Source organism: Oncorhynchus masou, chromosome 3 (assembly GCF_036934945.1).
Source record: "Oncorhynchus masou masou isolate Uvic2021 chromosome 3, UVic_Omas_1.1, whole genome shotgun sequence".
Classification (NCBI taxonomy): domain Eukaryota; kingdom Metazoa; phylum Chordata; class Actinopteri; order Salmoniformes; family Salmonidae; genus Oncorhynchus; species Oncorhynchus masou.
In genome coordinates this window covers 31,766,893-31,792,320 of record NC_088214.1, presented here as the reverse complement: position 1 = coordinate 31,792,320, position 25,428 = coordinate 31,766,893, and the positions used below count along the sequence as shown (strand labels likewise).

The following is a 25,428-nucleotide window of genomic DNA, read 5'->3' as shown; positions in this document are numbered from 1 at the left end:
ACACTGTAGTCCACTTCATTAGCATGTTGAGATGTAAATGACATGTTAGCGCACTAGTTAATTATAGGTAACTTTATAGGTAACTTTCAAAGTAATGGAAACACTTGAGTAAATGAGGGACGTAAAGTATATTTAAAAACAGGTGCATCCACACAGGTGTGGTTCCTGAGTTTAATTAAGCAAATAACTTCCCATCATGCTTAGGGTCATGAATAAAAATGCTGGTCAGGCCATTATTTTGGCTACCATGGCTATGACCCCATAGGATGACAATGCCCCCGTCCACAGGGCACGAGTGGTCTCTGAATGGTTTGATGAGCATGAAAACTATGTAAATCATATGCCATGGCCGTCTGTCACCAGATCTCAACCCAATTGAACGCTTATAGGAGATTCTGGAGCGCTGCCTGAGACAGAGTTTTCCACCACCACCAACAAAACACCAAATGATGTATTTTCTCATGGAAGAATGGAGTCGCACCCCTCCAATAGAGTTCCAGAAACTAGTAGAATCTATGCCAAGGCGCATTGAAGCTGTTCTGGGTCGTGGTGGTGCAACCCCCTATTAAGATACTTTATGCTGGTGTTTCCTGTACTTTGGCAGTTACATGTATCTCCTTCATATGCTTTGATGAAAGCCTCTCTCGGTTAATTCAGACTAATGACTGTTGTTGTTTTCTCTCCACCCATATCCCAGAGGCAACAGGAATGATCCAGGGGGGAGGGGGGGAGGGGGGGGGGCCACCCGGTCACATTATGCATGCGTCCCAAATGTCGCTCTATTCCCTATATAGTGCACTACTTTTTGACCAGAGCCCTACGTTTACCATGACAGTGATAATGTTGACGGTGGAGTTTCGCTGTGCCTGTGTGTGATTTTGTTTTTGTTGTCGGTTGTCAGTATGTGTCTGACTCCTGACGGAGGGTTGGAAGTCATGTGGCTGGTGAATCCACCCAAAACATCACCGTTGTTCAATGGAATTGATGAGGCTGTTTGTTTCTGAACCTGACACGGAGCCCTGGTGAGCCAGGTGGACATAGCGCAGACGGACCAATAAGAACTTCGTTAGTCGAAAGCAGGGTTGGGTAAGTTACTTTATAAATGTAATCCGTAACTAGCTACCTGTCCAAATTTGTAATCAGTAACGTAACTTCGTTCCCCTGCTGCTAATAGTTTTGAAGGAAGGTGGTAGCAGAGTGTTTGCGTTGACCTGTGGCTCTTTCTATGGTCCTTAGGGAACAGTATCTAAACATGACTGGACAGTAGAACTCTTTAAACAAACATCATGCAGGCTGTGCCCGCTAGATATGCTTTTCCTTTCATCAATCAATACTCTGTAGGAGGACTTGTCTGCAGTTAGAAAGGCTGTGAGGCTCAGCGCTCTGCATTGGTTTGTCACTGTGAGCATTCGAGTTGATTTGATTTTTTCAAAGGTTCTTGCAGCCACAATGCTCAGAACTGGTGTGTTGACCAGCTGACTAAAACCTAACGTTTGTCTGCCATGTTTGTGTCATCTGCATTTCTCTTTGTTAGACTGTTTCTCGCTCTCTCTCTCTCTTTGGCTCTTGGGTCTTTCTCTGCTGCATCTCCCTTCCCATCTCGATCCTTCTCCAGGTAGCGTTGTGCATATGCTCCTCTGGTGAGGAGGGTGGTTTGGTCGGTAGAGTGTGTGGATGGGAGCTGGAAAAACACATCCACACTGCAGAGCCCCAAGGGACAACTGGGTGCCCCCGGCAGATGGATCCATGCAGCAGACCCACAATCGCCACGGAAACCTCCCAAGAGTCCTGGCACAGCGCTCTGTTTCTCTGTCCCCCATTCCAGAGGGAGAGCAAGACACTCCCAGGCATTTTACACACGTGGACAAGGAAACCTGAAACACCCCTGTGATGCCCGCATCCTCCGCTCCCCTTCCAACATCGCACATCTAATTAAAATGACAAACTGAAAAGGGATCTGGCCAGGGGTGCGTAGGATGCCTGTACCCACAGAATGGGAAATTAAAACCGTTGGGAGGGAAGGAAAGGGACACAGTTGTGAAGCAGGCAGGACAATGCCTCTCCCCCCCTCAGGAGGTTGGAAAGATTTGGCACGGCTCCTCAGATCCTTAAATAGTTATACAGCTGCACCATTGAGAGCATCTAGACTGGCTGCCTCACCGCATGGTATGACACCTGCTTGGCATCCGACTGTAAGGCGCTACAGAGGGTAGTGCGTACAGCCCAGTACATCACTTGGGCAGGACCTCTATACCAGGTGGTGCTGCTTCTACGGTTTATCTATCCTGTTGACTATTCACTTTATTCCAAGTTAACTATATGTACATACAGTTGAAATCAGAAGTTTACATACACTTAGGTTGGAGTCATTAAAAACTCATTTTTCAACTCACTCCAAAAATTCCTTGTTAACAAACTATAGTTTTTGAAAGTCGGTTAGGACATCTATTTTGTGCATGACACAAGTAATTTTTCACGTTCATCTGTACAAACAATAGTACGCAAGTATAAGTACCATGGGACCACGCAGCCGTCATACCGCTCAGGAAGGAGACGCGTTCTGTCTCCTAGAGATTAACGTACTTTGGTGCAAAAAGTGTAAATCAATCCCAGAACAACAGCAAAGGACCTTGTTTTCACAATGCTGGAGTAAACAGGTACAAAAGTATCTATATACACAGTAAAACGAGTCCTATATTGACATAACCTGAACATAACCTGAAAGGCCGCTCAGCAAGGAAAGGCCGCTCAGCAAGGAAAGGCCGCTCAGCAAGGAAGAAGCCAGACTACGGTTTGCAACTGCACATGGGGACAAAGATCATACTTTTTGTAGAAATATCCTCTGGTCTGATGAAACAAAAAATAGAACTATTTGGCCATAATGACCATCATTATCTTAGGAGGAAAAGGGGGAGGCTTGCAAGCCGAAGAACACCATCCCAACCGTGAAGCACGGGGGTGGCAGCATCATGTTGTGGGGGTGCTTTGCTGCAGTAGGAACTGATGCACTTCACAAAATAGATGGCATCATGAAGATGAAAAATGATGTGAATATTAAAGGAAGGAAGTTAAAGCTTGGTCGCAAATGTATCTTCCAAATGGACATTTACCCCAAGCATACTTCCAAAGTTGTGGCAAAATAGCTTAAGGACAACAAAGTCAAGGTATTGGAGTGGCCATCACAAGCGCTGACCTCAATCCTATAGAAAATTTGTGGGCAGAACTGAAAAAGTGTGTGCGAGCAAGGAGGCCTACAATCCTGACTCAGCTACACCAGCTCTGTCAGGAGGAAAGAACCAAAATTCACCCAACTTATTGTGGGAAGCTTGTGGAAGGCTACCCAAAACATTTGACCCAAGTTAAACAATTTAAAGGCAATGCTACCAAATACAAATTGAGTGTATGTAAACTTCTGACCCACTGGGAATGTGATGAAACAAATTGTGCTTCTACACCTGCATTGCTTGTTGTTTGGGGTTTTAGGCTGGGTTTCTGTACAGCACTTTGAGATATCAGCTGATGTAAGAAGGACTATATAAATGCATTTGATTTGATTTGATGAAAGAAATAAAAGCTGAAATAAATCAGTCTCTATACTTTTATTCTGACATTTCACATTATTAAAATAAAGTGGTGATCCTAATTGACCTAAAACAGGGAATTTTTTACTTGGATTAAATGTCAGGAATTGTAGAAAAAAAGAGATTAAATGTATTTGGCTAAATTGTATGTAAACTTCTGACTTCAACTGTATCTACCTCAATTACCTCGTACCCCTGCACATCGACTCGGTACTGGTACCCCATGTACACGTTATCATTTCTCATTGTGTATTTAATACATGTTATTACTTTTATATTATTTTTCCATTTTTCTTTCTCTCTGCGTTGTTAGGAAGGGCCCGTAAGTAAGCATTTCACTGTTACTCTACACCTGTTGTTTTACAACGCGTGTGACGAATAACAATTGATTTTGAAGGATACGGGGGATGGGGGGAGGAAAGCAAGAGGGAGAGAAAGAGAGAGAACCCAGGCGCTTTGGCTTTGAGTGGGATCTCTGGAGGCTGGTTTTCTGCCTGTATTTGCTGCTCAAGCTGAAGCAGCCTGCCTCCCTTTCTGCCTGCTGGCCCGAGGAGTCATCTGAAAATGTGCTCCTCATCTGTCCTAGGGCCTGTCTCTCTCTCTCTCTCTCTCTCTCTCTCTCTCTCTCTCTCTCTCTCTCTCTCTCTCTCTCTCTCTCTCTCACTCACATTTTACGGCAGGCAGCAATATAGTGTGCTGCCAACCCACAGCTCCCTGTGTCCTCCCGACAGGATGGGTAGCCTCTTCTCATCAGAGAAGTCTTGGAAACCTTGAATGCCTGTTTGACATTTGGGGAAATGAAACTCTCTGCTTTATATGGATCTCACCAAATCCGTTCCTATTCCTTGTTGCGGAAGCCCGTATTGTTAGTCAGTGGAAGAGCAGATTCTCAGGGATGGTAAGTGCCTGCTTGGACTTGTCGGTAAAAAGCAGCATGGCTTCAATAGGATGTCTGAAACTGTCCAGCGGCTCGTGGTCTGACCCACATAAACATTGTGCCCCAAATAGCACCCTTTTACATTAATAGTCCTATGGGCCCTGGTCAAAAGCAGTGCACTATATAGGGAATAGGGTGCCATTTGGGTTGCTGACAATGGGCCCAGGGCCCACTCCATTGCCGCCGTGTCCCTTACTCCCGAGCTTAATGACACTCTGTCGATTTCCCCACTGCTGTTTAAATCACCAGCCCAATTTATCTTGGGCTTCTGAAACTCCTCTGGTTGTTGTGTGCCAGTGGGCCCCTTAATGTAGCAGGACTGGAGCTAGAGAGCATTGTGTAAAGGGTTGCCAGGCCAGACCTGGGTCTCCATCCCAAATAACACCCTGTTCCCTAGAATAGTGCACTACTGCACTAAACACCGGTCAAAAGTAGTGCACTTTAATAGGGAATGGGATGCCATTTGGGACTTCGTCCAGTCCTAATCAATTCTTTGTTTCAGACCCGGTGGTATAGCAGGCAGGGCCTCCTCTGTCAGACTCTGAGCCATAACTGATATTGGCCTCTTCTGATTTAGTGCCCAGCCATCAGAGGCAATTGTTTCAGTGCGGAAAATATATTGCAGAGTTTTTCTGCGGTATGATTTGTGCCGCACTTAGTGATTACCCAGGCCAAGTGATAAACGATCAGTCTCTCTCGCTCTCTGTAGGTGCGACTAACTCACTTCAAATCAGATTCATGAAGCCGATTTGGTATTGATGACAGGATCTATGGTAGAAACGAACATCGGTTTATCGTGTTACAAAGGTGTGAAGGATCCACAGTATCCCATTTATAGAGCAAGTATCTTTTGCATTTCCTCACCACAAACTTGTAAACTCTGTCTTTGCCAGGTCACAGACAACTAGAGGCTTTCATACAGCCACAATCATGTCTAACCATGCACACTGTGTGTTGGGTTTCCTTCCTCCTGTGCATATCCCAACTGACATACCTGTGAAACATTATCAATGGACTGACCTTTTGCTTTCTGTTGGCTGAAACATTCCCTCATTCCTCATTATTCATTTGCCATTTACATCAATATCTCAAGTCTGCCTTCTAACACACTCATGCGTCAACGTCCGTTCTGATGGCTTCATCGACTCCCAACCTCGGGCCACATCTCAAATGGCACCCTATAGAGGGAAAAGGTTGCCGGTTTGAGAATCAGCCTCGGACAATATAACTTTTGTCTCTCTTTTGTTCATCTTCATTTTGTATTCTCCTTTTGCCCACCTCGGAGGAGTGTGTGTGTGTAACTGTAACGTGAGGCTGGTGTGTGCGTCTGTTGGTCAGAGTAGAGGTGCTGTGGCGTGGGGTCATCAGGGTGGGATTAGCGCTGCCACGTTTGGAAGGAGCAGCTGACCGCGTCCGAGTCACAGCGTTGGAGGATTGCGTATCTGAACATGGTAGCTACAGCCCTTCCCGATACCCTGCCTTCAGACCAGAGCTTCAATCACCCCTGCCTTCAGACCAGAGCTTCAGTCACCCCTGCCTTCAGACCAGAGCTTCAGTCACCCCTGCCTTCAGACCAGAGCTTCAATCACCCCTGCCTTCAGATCAGAGCTTCAGTCACCCCTGCCTTCAGACCAGAGCTTCAATCACCCCTGCCTTCAGATCAGAGCTTCAATCACCCCTGCCTTCAGACCAGAGCTTCAGTCACCCTTGCCTTCAGACCAGAGCTTCAGTCACCCCTGCCTTCAGACCAGAGCTTCAGTCACCCCTGCTTCAGACCAGAGCTTCAGTCACCCCTGCTTCAGTGTTCATTAGCACTGGTCCTATGAGCGTTGCTCACCTTTCAGCCCCATGCCCTCACCGCTTAGCTAACCCGTCTATCTGCCTGGCTGGCCGGCATTGCCAACATAGATATTGTATGTCTTACTCCACGTCCACAACCTCATCCTGTCCCCCTGCTTATTTGATTTACCTTGGCTAATTTTGTGCCGGCCATATTTATTTCAAATGAAACCGATTGGAAGGTTTCCGGGACTCTTCTGAGAGAACCCTACTAATGGACTCATCTATATGTAAATGAGAGGTGAGACGATGAGGTCTGTCCTGTTGCTGGGAAGGGACTTTTTTAGAGAATGAGAAGCAATTTGTGTTTCTGGAGGTAAAGGAGGTAAATAAAGTCTGGTGTGAAGTTACCAGGTGTGGTGCACAAAACGTTTAGGTTGACTTACTTAACGCTTGGGAATGTTTAGGGTCATTGACATTGTGGAATGTTTTCAGTGACTGGTCTCAGTCATTTTATTAACATACATGGGTCATCTTTTATGCACAAATGTTTGATTGTTGTTCTGCTCAAGGCACTTTATTATTATCATAGTTGTAGGAAATAGCTCAATCTGTTGCAGTCTATTCGCACACCCCCTCCATCCTTAAGCATTCACACAAGGTCTGTCCCTCCAATGACAGAGGGCGGTGTTGGACCCATGCACCCCCAGATGCCATACTAGTAACTCAATCAGGGGAGTTGGGGAGAGAGAGAGAGAGAGAGAGCGGTGGCGGTTGGGCTCGGTCGGCACCAGTTGTGGTCGAGTCAGTCAGTCCCTCCGTCAGTCACTGGAGCCCAGGAAGGAAGCCTCTGATATTCCAGAGCAGTGGATGGCATCAAGCCCCAGGAATCCACAGTTCCAGCCTGTGTCCCAAATGGCACCCTATTCCATATATAGTGAACTACTTTTGACCAGAGGCTCCGGTCAAAAGTAGGGAGGCTCCGGTCAAAAGTAGGGAGGCTCCGGTCAAAAGTAGGGCACTATATAGGGAATAGGATACCATTTGGGATGTTGCCCCAGAATTCATCCAGCTCCACCCTGCCTGGCCCGGCCCGTGCCACAACAGCGTCTCCACTCCAGAGGGCGAGTCCATGTGTGTTTATTTCATCAGTCCAGTCAAGCTGCTTAATCTTTTCCAGCTCTGTGAATCCCTAGAGGTCCCTTTCTATCACTCTTCTCTGTCCCCAGTCGACAGACAGACGGGTAGAAAAGTTGGACTCTGAATTAACTAGAGATCCTTTCATTATTCGTTCTGTCGTTGAGCAGACGGACGGGTAGCTTGATGATCAGGACAACGGAGTATAGTTCTACTGTTGTTTAACCCTGTTGCTATGGGTGTCACGCTGGACTTTTATGTCATTATAACTCAGGCTCCAATACTTATGTTTTCCACAGTGACAGAAATGAGATACAGCTCAATGTATAGCATTCCCTTGGCCTGCAGGGAAGAAAAGGTTAGGCCAGACTTTTACTCTCTCAGCACTAAAATGGCTGCCGAAGAATGTTGGCACCCCTGTCGACTATGCTGTGATGAGCAGAGAAGGAGATACACATTCTCTCCAGTTCCCACGTTTCTAACAAATATGCTTCACAGGTCTCTGATCACTCTGTGGCCTGCTCTCCCTATTATCCCTCACATGCCTTCCAAGACCCAGAAATACATTTCTTTAAAAAGCCAGGAAAAAAATATTCAACATGCTTCTGTACTCTGGCTCTTTTGGGATTTATTTACTTCCCAGTTATGTCTGTTCGGATTGGTATCAATGTTAAAGCTGGAGATAAAACTTTCTTTCCATCCCCCTTCCTGTTTAAATATTGATGACTTTACAGTGCCATGTGTTATTATGGATCAGGCAGAGTGTGAACAGCGGCTTTAGGTCACGTTTCAGTGTTTCCCTCTTCAGCTACGGCTCTGTGGCTCTGGGGGCTGATCATCAGCTTCTCTATATCCGCGTCCAAAAATGACTCCCTATTAAGTGCACTACGACCCATAGGGCTCTGGTCAAAAGTAGTGCACTAGAAATGGAATAGGGTACCATTTGGGACGCACCCTATCATACCTCCATTACCGCACAGCACATCACGTCTCACATCTCAAAGTCCCAGCCAGGCACTTTAAAGTGCAGGCTGAGGAAAATGCAACAAGACAATTGACGAAGAGATAAGAAGAAGAGGGGGTAGTTGATAAACAAGACGTCACCAATCTCGCTGATCAGTGAAGGGCGTTTAGGGATGCCAAGTCCTGGTTTTAAGAGATTAAAACTACCATTGTTTTAGCAGCTTCGAGTGGTATTTCCTCTTCACTTGACAGCTAGTTGTATCCCAAATGGCACCCTATTCCCTATATAGTGCACTACTTTTTACCATAGCCCTATGTACCCTGTTCAAAAATAGTGCACTATATAGGAAGTAGAGTGCCATTTGACACTCGGCACGAGGCCATGCCAAGCACTGCAGCAGACCTTCCAAACTCATGAAAATATCAGACATAGGATTGTGTCCCAAATGGTACCCTATTTCCTATCACGCTGTCCTATTTAGTGCACTACATTTGACCAGGGCTCTGGTCAAAAGTAGTGCACTATATAGGAAATAAGGTGCCATTTGGAACATTGTATCTATATGTTATAGGCAGAGCCTGTCCCAACTAGCTAGCTGTGGGACCTGGGTCCAGGAGGGCTGAAGGCTCAACTGGTGTTGTTCCTGCTACCTTTCTCAACCAAACTGACTGGAAAGTACACTTTTTTTTTTTTTTTCAAAATACACTTTTTGTTGTTTGGAAGTGACCTCAACTGGGTGGAGTAAAGTGGTTTCTGGGAGCTCAGACAGGTCTGAAAACACAAGGCAAAGAAAGCTGCCTCGTGACACAGTTAGTGGACCATCAACCTCCCGCTTACCTTGTTTCAGAGCAGCTGAACCTGCCATGCATCTCCAGTCAAGGTGTAAGTGAAACCCCATGCAGGCTGGAAAAGCCCACTCACAGTTCATCACTGGAGGCTGCTGAGGGGAGGACGGCTCATAATAATGGCTGGAACGGAGTAAATGGAATGGTATCAAAAACATGGTTATGTTTGTCATATGTTTGTTGCAATTCCTTTCACGCCATTCCAGCCATTATTATGAGCCCTCCTCCCCTCAGCAGCCTCCAGTGCGGATCACAGTAGCATGGTGAGTGTGAGGTTATTGCCTCTGGAAATAGCTAATCTGGCCGGCTGTGGTTGACTAAAGCACCAGAGTGCATCCCAAATGACACCCTGTTCCCTATTTAGTGCACTACTTTTGGCCGGGATCCAACGACTCTTGTCAAAAGTAGTGTACAATATAGAGAATAAGGTGCTATTTGGGACTCACACTCAGCCATATGCATGGGTCCATATGCATGGGTCCAAGCGTTAACGAAGCACTGGGCCGAGTGTCTGTCGTTGTGTTGATGCTGTTCGTTCACAGCTGACTGCGCTGGCCTATTTATGTGGCTGAGTGCCACGCCACCGTTCAATGCCTTGGTTCTCTGCCATCAGTCAAACACCACCACACTGGTGGGACTGGCTGTCAGTTCTCCCTCTGCTTGCATTGTCTCGAAACATTTCCAGCGTGGCACCTAAACACACAATGTACAGAACGACGTGAGATGGAACCCTGTCTCCTGATGTTTCATGGTGTATGAATGGTGTATAACCCCAAACTAATACTGACCTCAACATCTGTGCCCGGTGCAACATTCTCTAGCAGGAAAAGTCTGAAAAACAACAGCATATTTCTGACGGTATATAGAACAATGCCCTTTAACAAAATAACTGAGACTTTCCACATAAAGACGGTCCCATGGAATCCAGTGGTATCACATTGACTCAGTGATGACTTTGGCTTTATTTCCCACAAGGAGGAAAAAGCTGCGTTGCTCTTCTCTTGTCTCTATGTATAGATGGGGACATTCTGGACATGGACAGACCGATGTTATATAAAGTAGTAGAGGACTAGAGAGTCTAAATAACTAATGCCACACTCTGGTAGCGTCCCAAATCGCACCCTATTCCCAATGTAGTGCACTACAATAGGGTGCCTTTTGGGATGGATCTCTGATTCTCTGTGTGTGGAGCTAGCGCGGTCGGCTAGAGAAATATTACGGAGCAGGATAAGCGGAGGGAATTAGCCACTGGTTGGCTGATTTAGTAAATCCTGGCGAGAAGGTTTTATGCAATGCTAGACAACTTCATTAGAGAGACAGCCACTTCTTCAGCCGTGAAATGAAATCAATGAGCTGGAAAATAAACCAATTGTTATTTGTTGGCAGGTATACTAGTTTCGGACTGTTCAGTCAAATGTCCACCATACAATTGTTTCTATTTAGCCTCTTTTTTTTATTTATTTGGTGGCATTGGTAGGACGGTATCATGCATCATGAAGTCCTAGTTGTTTAGCAGATATAGTGCTGTCTCACTAGATAAATCAGGTGCTCTTTCATCCTGTGCCATATACTCAAACAGCTGAAAAGTAAGCATAGTCCAACCCCAGTCTAACCCACCGATGGAGAGGCTCTCCAGAGTGTTGAAGGATTCAGTTCGCTGTGTTGCCATGTATCACTGTAGTCTTAAGTCTTGGTTTTCAGCTTGGAGTCTGTTTGATAAGGCACCCCCATGGTTAAGCCCAATGGTCTTAGGGTATTACCACACATTTTAGTTAATAGCACTAAAGTAGCTTTCGATCATAGCCTCAGTCTGAAAAGCACTATTCCCACGATATAGATCACCACCACGATACAGATCACCACCACGATACAGATCACCACCACGATATATCCCACCACCACGATATATCCCACCACCACGATATATCCCACCACCACGATATATCCCACCACCACGATACAGCCCACCACCACGATACAGCCCACCACCACGATACATCCCACCACCACGATACATCCCACCACCACGATACAGCCCACCACCACGATATAGCCCACCACCACGATACAGCCCACCACCACGATATAGCCCACCACCACGATACAGCCCACCACCACGATACAGCCCACCACCACGATACAGATCACCACCACGATACAGCCCACCACCACGATACAGCCCACCACCACGATACATCCCACCACCACGATACAGCCCACCACCACGATACATCCCACCACCACGATACAGCCCACCACCACGATACATCCCACCACCACGATACAGCCCACCACCACGATATATCCCACCACCACGATATATCCCACCACCACGATATATCCCACCACCACGATACATCCCACCACCACGATACAGCCCACCACCACGATACATCCCACCACCACGATACAGCCCACCACCACGATACAGCCCACCACCACGATGCAGCCCACCACCACGATACAGCCCACCACCACGATATATCCCACCACCACGATACAGCCCACCACCACGATACAGCCCACCACCACGATATATCCCACCACCACGATACAGCCCACCACCACGATACAGCCCACCACCACGATACAGCCCACCACCACGATACAGCCCACCACCACGATACAGCCCACCACCACGATACAGCCCACCACCACGATACAGCCCACCACCACGATACAGCCCACCACCACGATATATCCCACCACCACGATACAGCCCACCACCACGATACAGCCCACCACCACGATACAGCCCACCACCACGATACAGCCCACCACCACGATACAGCCCACCACCACGATACAGCCCACCACCACGATACAGCCCACCACCACGATATAGACCACCACCACGATATAGCCCACCACCACGATACAGCCCACCACCACGATATAGACCACCACCGCGATATAGCCCACCACCGCGATATAGCCCACCACCGCGATACAGCCCACCACCACGATATAGCCCACCACCACGATATAGACCACCACCACGATACAGCCCACCACCACGATATAGACCACCACCACGATATAGCCCACCACCACGATACAGCCCACCACCACGATACAGCCCACCACCACGATACAGCCCACCACCGCGATATAGACCACCACCGCGATATAGCCCACCACCGCGATACAGCCCACCACCGCGATACAGCCCACCACCACGATATAGACCACCACCACGATACAGCCCACCACCACGATACAGCCCACCACCACGATATAGACCACCACCACCACCGATACAGCCCACCACCACGATACAGCCCACCACCACGATATAGCCCACCACCGACCCACCACCGCGATATAGCCCACCACCGCGATACCCACCACCGCCAGCCCACCACCGCGATACAGCCCACCACCGCGATACAGCCCACCACCGCGATACAGCCCACCACCGCGATACAGCCCACCACCGCGATACAGCCCACCACCGCGATGCAGCCCACCACCGCGATGCAGCCCACCACCGCGATGCAGCCCACCACCGCGATGCAGCCCACCACCGCGATGCAGCCCACCACCGCGATACATCCCACCACCGCGATACAGCCCACCACCGCGATACAGCCCACCACCGCGATATGCAGCCCACCACCGCGATATAGCCCACCACCGCGATGCAGCCCACCACCGCGATGCAGCCCACCACCGCGATGCAGCCCACCACCGCGATGCAGCCCACCACCGCGATATAGCCCACCACCGCGATACAGCCCACCACCGCGATACAGCCCACCACCACGATATAGCCCACCACCACGATATAGCCCACCACCGCGATACAGCCCACCACCGCGATACAGCCCACCACCGCGATACAGCCCACCACCGCGATATATCCCACCACCGCGATATATCCCACCACCGCGATATATCACCGCGATATAGCCCACCACCGCGATACAGCCCACCACCGCGATACAGCCCACCACCGCGATACAGCCCACCACCGCGATACAGCCCACCACCGCGATACAGCCCACCACCGCGATATAGCCCACCACCGCGATACAGCCCACCACCGCGATATAGCCCACCACCGCGATATAGCCCACCACCGCGATATATCCCACCACCGCGATATATCCCACCACCGCGATATATCCCACCACCGCGATATATCACCGCGATACAGCCCACCACCGCGATACAGCCCACCACCGCGATACAGCCCACCACCGCGATACAGCCCACCACCGCGATACAGCCCACCACCGCGATACAGCCCACCACCGCGATATCCCACCACCACGATGATATAGCTTACCACCACAATATAGCCCACCACCACGATATAGCTCACCACCAAGATATAGCTCACCACCGCGATATAGCCCACCACCGCGATATATCACCGCGATATAGCCCACCACCGCGATACAGCCCACCACCGCGATACAGCCCACCACCGCGATACAGCCCACCACCGCGATACAGCCCACCACCGCGATACAGCCCACCACCGCGATACAGCCCACCACCGCGATACAGCCCACCACCGCGATATAGCCCACCACCACGATATCCCACCACCACGATGATATAGCTTACCACCACAATATAGCCCACCACCACGATATAGCTCACCACCAAGATATAGCTCACCACCGCGATATAGCCCACCACCGTGATATAGCGATATAGCTTACCACCACAATATAGCTCACCACCACGATATAGCTCACCACCACGATATAGCTCACCACCACGATATAGCTCACCACCACGATATAGCCCACCACCACGATATAGCTCACCACCACGATATAGCCCACCACCACGATACAGCCCACCACCACGAAATAGCCCACCACCACGATATAGCCCACCACCACGATATAGCCCACCACCACTGGACTGTGATTGGTGGTAGTTTTGTACTTTGATTTCGATTCACTAAAGTAACTTTTGTTTGGAGAGCCTCAGAAAAGCACTCTGTTCTCACGATAGCCCATCACTCCTCTCAAAAAACAGAATGTTGATTGGTGGTAGTTGGTGTTTTGATTTTCCCTAACCAATCACAGTCCAGTGCCACAAAATGTTACGTGGTTGGCAGTCATGGCCTATAACCTCATCCATCAGCCAGCTCTCTCTATGTGGCAGCACTTGAACGCGGGGACAGGGTTACTGACTGTATAACACTGTCCACTCCTCTGTACTTGCTATGTGTAGGCTAACCTCCCGGTACTGACAATGTCTGCATCCCAAATAACACACTTTTACCTATATAGTGCACCCTATGGGACCTGGTCGAAAGTAGTGCACTTCATAGGGATTAGGGGTGTCATTTGAGACACTGACAATGGCTGTGCTCTTCACAGTCGGTTTGGTTCTGTGTGCCGCAGTCGGCAGCGTCCTGTCTGTCCTGTCTTCTCTCCTGATAGCACTAACTCCAGATCACTACGCTCCGGCTCAATGAAGGTTTACGGCCTGTGACAGGACAGGAGACCTGGGTTCGTCCCCAAAAGGCACCCTATTCCCTTTATAGTACACTGCTTTTAACCTTGGGCCATGTCCAAATACCCATACTTGTGTTCTAAATAGTAGTCTTTTTGGGTGTGCGAAAATGGGAAGTTTGAATGTTTAGTACATTTGGAAAATAGAGTATGCTTTAAATGCCAGGATGTCATAGTAATTTCAGCTTTTCATCAAGTAGAATTTGTTGCATGCTATTGAGGAAGAGAATCGACTTTTCACCCAAGTGTATTTGAGAACAGCTGATAATCAGATCTGTGTGTGGTCATATTGGCAACACTGCTGATCTGTTACTTGTGTGTGTGTGTGTGTGTGTGTGTGTGTGTAACAGATCAGCAGTGTTGCCAATATGACCTCTGTGCCAAGGCAAAGACCTGGTGCTTTGCCAAGGCCACCTACCAGCTGACGACTCAAACACACACAGATCACGTCACCAACTGCCAAGGAGTTACAGTGGCACTACCCAGAATGACCATTGTACTGGTCCCACGTGGACCAGGAGGGAACATATCAATAAGGCTGTTGAGACCCTGCTGTGGCCTTGTACTCACATCTAACACAAACACACTTTACAGCTTCAGTAAGGTTGGGCGGGGTGCCACTCACACACAGAGAAATATTTACCATGAGGGTGAAACAGCCCCCTCTGACAGTTGGACCCACAGACACACAAAGAGTTCTGTCTGTCACCTGGAGCCCTCTCTCTTTATCTTTTTCATGTATTGAGCCTCAATGGTGACAAACTAAACCGCCTGAATCCTATTGTTCTGCAGACTGTTATACTGTGTGTGTGTGTGTGTGTGTGTGTGTGTGTGTGTGTATGTGTGTGTGTGTGTGTGTGTCATAATGTCTTGCCCCCTAACCGAGGTGTTTACAGTGCAGCTGTGTTTTGAGTTTCTACTTTCCTTAACACAGTCAGACAGTCACACAGTTGATTGAGTAGCGATGTAGTGTTCACTCACTTACATACCTTACCCGACCTCCTGCCTCACTAAACTATAGTTGCGTCCCAAATGGCACCCTGTTCCCTACATAGTGCACTACTTTTGACTTGGGCTCTGGTCACAAGTAGTGCACTGTGTAGGGCCCTTCAAACTCAACTCTGGACCTTGAAGCCAGTTCTACTGCGTGTTTTCATTGTTCCCCTCTAATCAGGGACTGATTTAGACCTGGGACACCAGATGGGTGCAATTAATTATCAGGTAGAACAGAAAACCTGCAGACTACGGACCTCGTAGAGGAAGAGTTGAGTACCCCTGATGTAGGGTATAGGGTTCCATTTGGGACACAGCCTGCCCTGACTGACCTGCTTGTCAATCTCAACATCACTAAACTCTCTACTCCATCAACCATAAAGGATATTCAATGACCATTCTGCTTTTCAGCTTCAGACACACATGATCTAATTCACTGGGGTAGTATTCATTAGGGGGAGAAAATGGATGAAACAAGGAGGGACTACCTGGACTTGTCCAATAAGAAAAGCTTCGTTTTGTTTTCTGTTGCAAAACGTTTTGCTATGGTGTGCCCTAATGAATATGGCGCAGGTTATAATGCGGTCTGGTGTGTCTATTAACAGGCAGCTGTCATGTTGATGGAAAACCTTTAAGGGGACTCCAGCTGTTTTCTTAGAACTCAGCACAGCAGCATTGACTGACTGACGAACTGAACAGAACCACTAATGACAAGCGATGAAACCGCTGATTCTGCTGCGAGTTTGCGGTGACAGTTCTGGTTGAGCCATCAGCCCCAGACTGAGACTGCCACTGCCACCAACAGGGTGCCTCTATTTGAGTGGTCACAAAGTTTTCATCTCGTTGTAAACAGGAACATATTCCCTCCAGAAAATAAGCTTTTAATCTTTACAATGATGCCGCAATAACATTGTGGATTAACCATAACTGATTGTGTTGTTACTAGATATTCATTACCTGAAAATGATCTAGAAGGGCCTCCCGGGTGTCACAGTGGTCTAAGGCACTGCATCGCAGCGCTAGCTGTGCCACCTGAGACTCTGGGTTCGCGTCCAGGCTCTGTCACAGCCGGCCAAGACCGGGATGTCCGTGGGGCGATGCACAATTGGCCTAGCGTCGTCCGGGTAAGGGAGGGTTCGGCCGGTAGGGATATCCTTGTCTCATCGCACACTAGCGACTCCTGTGGCGGGCTGGGCGCAGTGCACGCTGACCATGTCACTAGGTGTACGGTGTTTCCTCCGACACATTGGTGCGGCTGGCTTCCGGGTTGGATGGCGCTGTGTTAAGAAGCAGTGCGGCTCGGTTGGGTTGTGTTTCGGAGGACGTATGGCTTTCGACCTTCGTCTCTCCCGAGCCCGTACGGGTGTTGTAGCGATGAGACAAGACAGTAATTACTAACAATTGGATACCACGAAATTGGGGAGAAAAGGGGGTAAAATTAAAAAATAATAATTAAGAAAAAGGATCTAGAAAGAAAGTCGAGTCAACTTTGTCCGGCTATATGGATGAATCTTTAGAGTAGAAACCTGTCCTTGTGAAGTGATGGGGGATGTGTATCTTTTCTTACTTTATATTCTCCAGTTAAGTGACGGATGGCATCTTTATATCTGGGGGGATTCACATAATTTCTTGGCATATAGTCTGCTGACATCATACTATTTTCCCCGTGGGACTTTCCTGGCCTCTGGATTGTAAATGGAGTTAGTGAAGTGTGGTCCGATCTGAAAATGGACTCCTTGTGTTCTCTGGCTCTTGCTGGACTTTAATAATGGAATGAATTACTCTCTGTATGTTGGTCCCTCCCACCACCACCACCACCACTACCGAAGCCCTCCTGTCCCACCACAACTACCACATTCCTCCCCTCCCACCACCACCAAATTCCTCCCCTCCCACCACTACCAAATTCCTCCCCTCCCAACACCACCAATACCAAAGCCCTCCCCTCCCAACACCACCAATACCAAAGCCCTCCCCTCCCAACACCACCAATACCAAAGTTCTTCCCTCCCAACACCACCAATACCAAAGCCCTCCCCTCCCAACACCACTACCAAAGGCCTCCCCTCCCACTGCTTCCAAAGCCCTCCCCTCCCACCGCTACCAAAGCCCTCCCCTCCCACCGCTACCAAAGCCCTCCCCTCCCACCGCTACCAAAGCCCTCCCCTCCCACCACTACCGCTACCAAAGCCCTCCCCTCCCACCACTAACGCTACCAAAGCCCTCCCATCCCATACCACCGCTACCAAAGCCCTCCCCTCCCATACCACAGCTACCAAAGCCCTCCCCTCCCATACCACCGCTACCAAAGCCCTCCCCTCCCATACCACCGCTACCAAAGCCCTCCCCTCCCATACCACCGCTACCAAAGCCCTCCCCTCCCATACCACCGCTACCAAAGCCCTCCCCTCCCATACCACCGCTACCAAAGCCCTCCCCTCCCATACCACCGCTACCAAAGCCCTCCCTCCCATACCACCGCTACCAAAGCCCTCCCCTCCCATACCACCGCTACCAAAGCCCTCCCCTCCCATACCACCTCTACCAAAGCCCTCCCATCCCATACCACCGCTACCAAAGCCCTCCCCTCCCATACCACCGCTACCAAAGCCCTCCCCTCACACCGCTACCAAAGCCCTCCCCTCACACCGCTACCAAAGCCCTCCCCTCACACCGCTACCAAAGCCCTCCCCTCACACCGCTACCAAAGCCCTCCCCTCACACCGCTACCAAAGCCCTCCCCTCACACCGCTACCAAAGCCCTCCCCTCACACCACTACCAAAGCCCTCCCCTCACACCGCTACCAAAGCCCTCCCCTCCCATACCACCGCTACCAAAGCCCTCCCCTCCCATACCACCGCTACCAAAGTCCTCCCCTCCCATACCACCGCTACCAAAGTCCTCCCCTCCAATACCACCACTACCAAAGCCCTCCCCTCACACCACTACCATAGCCCTCCCCTCACACCACTACCAAAGCCCTCCCCGCCCCTCTCACCACTACCACTACCAAAGCCCATTGCATCTCAACAATGTCCTTAAAAAAAAACATTTACACTCAAGGAACGTCCCAGATGGCACTCTATTCCCTTTGGACCCTGGTCATAAGTAGTGCACTATAAATGGAACAGGGTGCCATTTGGGATGCAGTCTCAGCCCTGTTTAGAGCCTGGGAAACTTGTCAGGAAATCAGTGTTATTATATCAAATAACACAGTATGTCAATGTACTAACAAGCTCAACATCGCTAGGAATTCCTCCATCTTAACTGTTGATGCAGAAATCCTTCTAAAGAGGATGCTATGAATCATTATAGTTTGACAGCAGACAGTGAAATCTAGAGCTGCCCTCCTTTCTACCATCATAGAAGATAGGCTGCTGTTCCAGTAGGCAACAATAGTAAGGTTCCATATAATTTAGCAAGGTTTCCCAAACCCTGTCCTGCCCCCCGATACACGTTTTGGTTTTTGCCGTAGCACGATATAGCTGATTCAGATGACCAACTCATCATCAAGCTTTGATTATTTGAATCATCCGTGTAGTGTTATGGCCAAAACGTTCACCCGTTATGTTGTCATCCAGAGTCACATTTATTCACGTTCCAAGCTATAGCACACAATATTTTACATACAGCAAGATTTTTTCAAGGGACAATTTTTGCCATGTAAAAAAATGTGTGATACTGCTGTCGTCCCAGCCCTAGTGTTGTTCTTTTTATTATTGTTGTTGTTGAGCCGAGCCACCAGAAAGCTCCAGCAGTGCCCCTCCCTATCCTCACTTCCCCAGGTCTCCCCAGGAGCAAAAGCTAGAGGATCTCTGTCACCGTGGTGCCAACAAACGCCAATTTGTTTGTTTTTGCTGATGTCGCCGGTATAGCATGTTTGGGCAGGCAGGTTGGAATGTTCCAACTGGAAAGGTTTTTGGAGGGGTGCAAGACTGACTCTTCACTGATTGGATTGACCGCCCCTCAGGAAAAAGTGGTTTGTGTGGGAAAGCTAATTGACAACCAATCGAATGGCTCAAAAGAGAATGAGCGTAATGTGACTGGTTACAAAGGCAGCAGAGGATGTCAGGAGACGGTTACCTTGTTCCTTTGTTCCTTTGAAATGCCTACATGGTTTGTGAAATGCAAATAAGGGGGTTGTTTTCCTGCATTACCTGCCTGAGCTCTAGATGAGTTTTTTTCCATTGTCTCTGTGCTCCAGGAGGGAATACAGAGGCACAGCTCTGCTTTACAGTACACTGTGGTGCTCTGTAGACAGAGACAAAGGTAGTTTGTCCTAATATCAACAGCTTTTACACCACAACACCTGTGTCCCATTTCTTGGGACTGGATATGCTGGGTGAGTACAATGTGTATTGTAGATATCGTCAGATATTTAACAGGTGCCTGTAGAAACACACGGTTTACATCTTTTGATTCTATAACAGTGAGCGCTAACGCCTCCATTAGCATGGTACTTGTAGTCCTCTGCATCTTTTGATGTGTTTATTCACACAATATTGCAGCATAGCAGGCATTCTTGAACTGGCTTTTCTCCTGTTGATGGCTTAGCCTGGAATTTGTCCCTGTTTAGTTCAGAGCTAGATGGAATTTGACGTGTATGTGTGTGTTTTGGATAGTCTGCATGTGTGCATGGTGGACCAGGGTCTTCGATTGGACTCTGGGGTCCTGGCCACCTACGCCGAGAGACTCTCCCTGTGTGAGGGGCGAACCAGACTATTTGCATTGACCCCCCCCCCCCCTCTCTTTCTTGCTTTGACTCTCTTGCACAGGCTCGATGTACACCCACTGGACTAACCACACACTCACACATACTACACTGACACTCCAACACACACACACACACACACATTCCTTCACACTCTTCACATGCGCTGCTGCCAGTCTCCGTTATCTATGCATAGTCACTTTACCCCTACATAAAATGAAGGAAATTAATGAATGAACATTTGTGTCAAATCGCCAGTTGGCAACCCATCCCTTATGGGATTTATTGATACATAAACAAATGTTACAATAAGTCACTGTGATAGTTCTTCTTCCGGTGTTCTCTGCAGTACTCTTTACAGTGTGCATAGAGTAAAGAGTGAATACTACATAATAGTAAATAAGGTTATCCAAACAATAATTATAATCCCTAGAGCAGTACATGATATACATACAGTACCAGTCAAAAGTTTGGACACACCTACTCATTCAAGGGGTTTTCATTACTTTGACTAATTTACACATTGTAGAATAACAGTGAAGATATCAAAACTATGACATAATACATATGGAATCATGTAGTAACCAAAAGTGTAAAAACAAATCAAAATATCTTATTTGAGATTCTTCAAAGAAGCCACCCTTTGCCTTGACAGCTTTACACACTCTTGGCATTCTCTCAACCAGCTTCATGAGGTAGTCACCTGGAATACATTTCAATTAACAGGTGTGCCTTGTTGAAAGGTAATTTGTGGAATTTCTTTCCTTAATGCATTTGAGCCACCTGACCTCAACCCAATTGAGATGGTTTGGGATGAGTTGGACCGCAGTGATGGAAAAGCAGCGAACAAATGCTTAGCATATGTGGGATCACCTTCAAGACTGTTGGAAAATAATTCCAGGTGAAGTTGGTTGAGAATGCCAAGAGTTTGCAAATCTGTCCAAGGCAAAGGGTGGCTATTTTGAAGAATCTAAAATATATTTTGATTTGTTTAACACTTTGTTACTACATGATTCTATATGTGTTATGTATGTGTGTTAAACCCTTGAATGAGTAGGTGTCAACTTTTAACTGGTTGTCACGCCCTGACCTTGTTTTCTTTATTATTTGGTTAGGTCAGGGTGTGACAAGGGTGGTTTTTGTATTGTCTAGGGGTTTTGTATGTCTATGGTTGCCTAGATTGGTTCTCAATCAGAGGCAGCTGTTTATCGTTGTCTCTGATTGGGGACCATATTTAGGTAGCCATATTCCTTGGATAGTTTGTGGGTTGTTATTCTGTTTAGCTGCACTATCCATATTAGCTTCACGGTTTGTTTTGTATAGTTAAGTGTTTTATTAAAGAGTTATGTATTCATATCACGCTGCACCTTGGTCTCCTCCATGTGACGACCGTGACACTGGTACTGTATACAGTTGAAGTCAGAAGTTTACATACACCTTAGCCAAATACAGTTAAACTCTGTTTTTCACAATTCCTGACATTTAATCCTAGTAAAAATTCCCAGGCTTAGGTCAGTTATGATCATCACTTTATTTTAGGAATGTGAAATGTCAGAATGATAGCAGAGAATGATTTATTTCAGCCTCTATTTCTTTCATCACATTCCCAGTGGGTCAGAAGTTTACATACACTCAGGTAGCCTTCCACAAGCTTCCCACATTAAGTTGGTTGAATTTTGGCTCATTCCTCCTGACAGAGCTGGTGTAACTGAGTCAGGTTTGTAGCTGAATTGCAGAGCGCCAAATTCAAATTAAATTACTAAAAATATTTAATTTTCATGAAATCACAAGTGCAATATAGCAAAACACAGCTTAGCTTGTTGTTAATCCACTTGACGTGTCAGATTTCAAAAAAGCTTTGACGAAACATAAACGCTTGGTTTGCTAAGGACATCTCTCTCAGCAGACAAAACATTCAACAGCTAGCAGCAAAGTAGATTGGTTACGAAAGTCAGAAAAGCAATAAAATTAATATCTTCCATTGTTTGCACTCACAAGACTCCCAGTTACACAATAAATGTTCCTTTTGTTCCATAAAGATTTTTTATATCCAAAATAACTCCATTTGGTTGGCGCGTTATGTTCAGAAATCCACAGGCTCGAGCGGTCACGACGGGGCAGACAAATTCCAAATAGTATCTGTAAAGTTCGTAGAAACATGTCAAACGTTTTTTTATAATCAATCCTCAGGTTGTTTTTACAATAAATAATCAATAATATTTCAACCGGACCGTAGCTTTTTCAATTTGAGAGAGAAAATGTCTGTTCCAAGCTGCTCACGCATGCAAAACTCTGCTGGCACCCAGCCATCCACTGACGCGATATGATCTTTCTCGCTCATTTTTCAGAATAAAAGGCTGAAACTGTCTAAAGACTGTTCAGACCAAGTGAAAGCCATAGGGAAAGGAATCTGGTTGATATCCCTTTAAATGGAGGGAAGGTATGCAATGGAACAGAGAGCTTTCAAAATAGAAGGCACTTCCTCTTTGGATTTTCCTCAGGTTTTCGCCTGCAATATCTGTTCCGTTATACTCACAGACAATATTGACAGTTTTGGAAACTTTAGTGTTTTCTATCCTAATCTGACAATTATATACATATTCTAGTTTCTGGGCCTGAGAAATAGGCAGTTTAATTTGGGTATGTTTTCATAATACTGCCCCCTACACTCAACAGGTTAAGCCATTTTGCTACAACTTTGGAAGTGTGCTTGGGGTCAATATCCATTTGGAAGACCCATTTGATACCATGCTTTAACTTCCTGACTGAAGTCTTGATGTTTTTTCAATATATCCGCAAAATTTCAGACCAGAGGACATTTCTCCAAAAAGTACGATCTTTGTCCCCATGTGCAATTGCATACCATAGTCTGGCTTTTTTATGGCGGTTTTGGAGCAGTGGCTTATTCCTTGCTAAGCGGCCTTTCAGGTTATGTCGATAAGGACTTGTTTTACTGTGGCATTAGATACCTGTTTCCTCAAGCATCTTCACAAGGTCCTTTGCTGTTGTTCTGGGATTGATTTGCACTTTTCGCACCAAAGTAAGTTCATCTCTAGGAGACAGAACGCGTCTCCTTCCTGAGCAGTATGACAGCTGCGTGGTCACATGGTGTTTATACTTGCGTACTATTGTTTGTACAGATGAACGTGGTACCTTCAGGTGTTTGGAAATTGACTTGTGGAGGTCCACAATTTTTTTCTGAGGTCTTGGCTGATTTCTTTTGATTTTCCTATAATGTCAAGCAAAGAGGCACAGAGATTGAAGGTAGGCTTTGAAATCCATCCACAGGTAGAACTCCAATTGACTCATTATGTCAATTAGCCTATCAGAAGCTTCTAATGCCATGACATCATTTTCTGGAATTTTACAAGTTGTTTAAAGGCACAGTCAACTTAGTGTATGTAAACCTCTGATCGCCTGGAATTGTGATACTGGTGAAATAATCTCTGTAAACAATTGTTGGAAACATTACTTGTGTCATGCACAAAGTAGATGACCTAACCAACTTGCCAAAGCTGTAGTTTGTTAACAAGAAATTTGTGAAGTGGTTGAAAAACTAGTTTTAATGACTACAACCTAAGTGTATGTAGACTATATATACATATATACACACACACACACAATACCTACATGTACATACAGTATTACCTCACTTCTCAACTAACCTGTACCCCTGCTCATTAACTAGGTACCGGTACCCATTGTCGTAGTTTTGTGTTACTATTTTTCCTTTAGTTAATTTTGCACATTTTTGGTACTTTTTAAAACACTGCGTTGTTAGGGGCGCGTAAGTAAGCGTGTCACAGCACCCCTGTTGTATTCGGTGTATTCGGTGCATGTGAAAAATACTTTCATTTGAACTCCAGCTGTACCTGCACCTCTTATCTGAAGACAGTCCGCTCGCCTTTGTAGATTGCTGTTCTGATTTACAGACAAACCTTAGATGCTCAAGGCTTTGAGTCTGTGTAAGTGCCTCCTGAGTTCCCATTCAGTAACTATGATGAGTTAGACAGATTTGGTATCCACTGACCAGTAAGATCTCAGCACTTTTCCTTTTTCGTTGATCGCTGAGCCTTGGGACATGAACCTTAAAGATCCACACTGGATCTGTGCCCCAAATGTCTCCTTATTCCCTGTATTGTGGACTACTTTTGACTAAGGCTCAAAGGGCTATGGTCAAAAGTAGTGCACTGTATAGGGAATAGGGTGCCGTTTGGGGGACACATGAGGGACCTGGTTTATTGTACAGTAAGCATCTGTACTGTCCGCCTGCAGTATGTAGTGTACAGTAGCCTGTCTCTAGCCTGTCTGTAAAGTGGGCCCTGGCTGTGATGACCATATAAGCCTGGGTTGGCCGGGGAGCAACAGGGAAGGGGCTGCTAGTGAGGCTCAGGCAGCAGGCATCGCCTAAAAAGGAAACGGTGCTGATTTGATTGTTTCCCCCATTACATCCAGCAGAGATAAACATTGTGATGCGGAGGAAGGGAGAGGGAGGGAGGAATTTGGGGGGGTAGGGGGGGGCTGGGTGAAGGCGAGTGAGTGAGTTTCACCCGTCATGTCAGTCCAGTCTTTACTTTCAGACGACCCTGGGCAGCTATGGTAGCGTTTCGTAAACATTCCTGGAAGAGGACTAGGATCGAGCATGCCATTCCTCCCATTTCTACTCCTCCTCCTCCTCCGACTGCTCCTCCTCATCTCCTCCTCCTCCTGTCAAACGACCTCATCTCCTCCTCCTTTCCCTTCCTATTCTATGGTCAAAGACTCTTATTGTTTTCTACACTGTTGTGTGGTTCGCCTTTCTCTTTCACATGCTGGCACAAAGCCTCCAGCAGCACAGTGAACTGAGTTCCTGGGGACAATCTATGAAAAGGAAAACTGAGCTTAAATGTTGAGAACCTGGGCGAGGAAAAGCAGAGTGATAATGGGTGTGTCTGTCTAGCGGTACGGGTTACAACCTTTGTCAGCACTAAAAAGCAGGTAGGACTTCTTTGTCCAACTCA

At 47.3% G+C, this 25,428-nt stretch overlaps 1 protein-coding gene across 18 annotated transcripts in view; it reads left to right on the top strand.

Moving 5' to 3' along the window:
• The window catches only part of LOC135514631 (disco-interacting protein 2 homolog C-like), a 242,112-nt gene that overhangs the window by 107,830 nt on the left and 108,854 nt on the right, over positions 1-25,428 (top strand). The window contains exon 1 of one of the 18 annotated variants that reach the window (XM_064938148.1): positions 25,166-25,405. The exons of the other annotated variants lie outside the window; for them this stretch is intronic. The gene's annotated coding sequence lies outside the window, so the exon portion shown is untranslated. Of the gene's footprint in view, positions 1-25,165; positions 25,406-25,428 lie in introns of those variants that run through there. 18 annotated transcript variants of the gene reach the window in all.